Source organism: Cynara cardunculus (genome assembly GCF_001531365.2).
Source record: "Cynara cardunculus var. scolymus isolate 2C chromosome LG 2, CcrdV1, whole genome shotgun sequence".
Taxonomy (NCBI): Eukaryota; Viridiplantae; Streptophyta; class Magnoliopsida; order Asterales; family Asteraceae; genus Cynara; species Cynara cardunculus.
The window spans coordinates 35,725,066-35,727,134 of NC_037529.1; positions in this window are offsets into that span (position 1 = coordinate 35,725,066).

Sequence of the window (2,069 nt, forward strand, 5' to 3'; positions counted from 1 at the left end):
TGTAAAGGTTTACGTTTTGGGGGGAAGGGGTATTTATAGTGAGGGATGTGACAGCTGTCAAATTCGAACTTCCATGTTAGCTCTTATTAAGTTTATATTAGTGTTATTGAAGATAATTTATAAGATTATGAGTTAGTTAGGTTAGTTTGGTCGAAAAATTTCTAAGAGATTYCGGCAGTTGCTTAGAAAGTCCGGTTCCGACCCGTAATTATCTGAGACGTCCTATACAGTGCCAAATGCTCTAATTTATACCTAATTTATATAAAACACCAAGTTTTAGTGTTTTAAATATAAAACCTTCTTATTTAAATGAATTTTGCCATAATGGGTTTTTAATTTGAAGAAAAATGTCAAAATTGAGAAAAATGACATTTTAGCATTTGGGCTTTAGTTTTTATAAGAAAAATTATATAGAGGGTGGGCTTGGGCCATCTCATGGCCGGCCCCTCCCCTCTTTCCCTCCCTTAATCCACATATAAATACCTTAGCTTTTCATCATTTCCTCATTTGCATCCCTTCAAATTTGAAACTCCTCTCCCTCTCTCTCCCTAAAACTCAAGAGTCACCTTCATCCTCCTTCATATTCAGCCGAATTCTTCCTCTTTTCTTCATCAAAATAGCAAGGGATTTGAAGATACTACATCTCTCACATCAACAATCAAGGTAACATCTTCATCTACCTCTTTTTTTTGCAAATTTTGGGGTTTTTATGCACATCTATCTACTATCTTCTAACCTCCGAAAATTCTGAGTTTTAAGGAGAGATTACACACCAAAAACATGTAAAAATGTTCATATGATGGTGTTAATCTATGACCCAAACATTAGAACTTAAAAAGATAGGTAGAATCATGATTTTATGTGAGTTTGATTCTTAAAAATAGCATTTTTAGGTGCTGACAGATTAGGAGCAGGTGCATAAATCGTCTATATCTTGAAAATAATATGTTCAAACGTTATGAATCTTCTTCTAAAAGTTTATTTATTGAGTTGGGGTTGTAATACAATTGGTCTCACTCAAAGACATTGAGTTTTGACTCCCCAAATACTCAAAACATTATATATGTGCATCTGAGAGTTTTTCAGTAGGTAAACCCTACTTTAAACAGCCATAACTCTCTATATAATCATTAAAAATCATTGATTTTTTCTTCTGGAAGTTAACTTAATGAGTTACCTTTCAAATGCCACTGATTTCATTCAAAAATATGGTGATTTGAGGTATTAACTACTCAAAACAAAGTGAGCATGCAATCTGTCCGAATATGACAGATTTGTATATGTATGTTCCAATGACCATATCTCTTTCAAAACTCGATGAAAAAGGATTATTCTTCCTTTCAGAGTTAACTATATGAGTTTTCTTCTGTATGCAAGTGGAATCACAATAAAATATGGAGTTTTGTTCTCTAAACATCTAAAACACTTTAGGTGTGCAAACTGTGAAACAACCAGTACGTAACTCCTACTTTGTATGCTAATATATCTTTATTTATTTGCTCTTAGTTTATGATTCTTCTTCTGAAATGTTCTTTTATGAGTTACGGTTCATATGAACCCAGTTTCACTCAAAAATACCAAGTTTTGAGGTATTAACCAATTTAATTAAGTTAAGTGTGCACTCTGTCAACTAATGACAGATGTGTGCATGTAACTTTATGGTGCCATATCTTCCTCTCAACTCATCCAAAAAGAGTGATTCTTAGTTTAAAAGTTTCATTCAAGTGTTAAGTTTATAATCCAACTTGAATTTCTGCAGAACGCTTAGTAGAACTCTTTAAATGAGTATTTTACTAACATGGTGTAATCTGCCATATCAGTTGTGATATATTGTATTGCATAAATTATTTAAATCATTATTGCATGTCCAAAATGAATAAAATTTGCTCACAATGACCATAACTCAGTGCTATATCCCATATAAAAAGATAGGAAACTATCTCATTTTAGAAGTCTCTTTAAATTGATCATTTTATGTATCATTAGTTTCTGCCCAAAAATGAGATTTTGGGATTATTTGATTTTGTAAAATTTTGATCTTTTTATTGGACTATAGCATTACTTCCGGT